We start from the raw sequence: 558 nt of genomic DNA on the forward strand, positions 1-558 counted from the left end.
TGTTTTCAAATAAGCGTTGGGGACACATTAAGAAACAAAATTCACCCACACACGATTTGAAGACTCGTTCTTTACCAACAGCACATCACCAGATTCATTCATCAGTCAGCAATTTACGAGAGCTCGGCGCCTGCGCTACTCTGGGTAGGCAACCCCACGGTACACGCATGCATTGTCGGCAAGATATTGCCTACCTACCAGGCGCTCAAGGACCTAACATCGGCAATTCCGAAACGGCAGATGACGGACGCAATTTTTGCATCATCTAAGGGCGATCCTTTGAGTTGAAGAATGCAACCATCGACAAACCGTTCCTATTGTGTAGTTCGGCTAAATAGCTTTGTTTTGCAGTTAACGTTTTTACGCACAACACGAGGCTCGCCCAAGGTGGATTAAGGGGCACCTTGGGCGCGCCTTCCCTCCGGAGTGCTCCCTCCCCCCTCCAGCCCGACCTGTCCGTGACGGCACAGTCAACACTCTGCAGCGCCAGATCAGCGTGGTCAGCTCGGCGTATGCGACGCCCAGCCCAGCGCAGCCCGAGTGAACTCCGTGCCCCTC

The sequence above is a fragment of the Frankliniella occidentalis genome, unplaced genomic scaffold, assembly GCF_000697945.3.
Source record: "Frankliniella occidentalis isolate FOCC.00 unplaced genomic scaffold, Focc_3.1 Scaffold26, whole genome shotgun sequence".
NCBI lineage: Eukaryota > Metazoa > Arthropoda > Insecta > Thysanoptera > Thripidae > Frankliniella > Frankliniella occidentalis.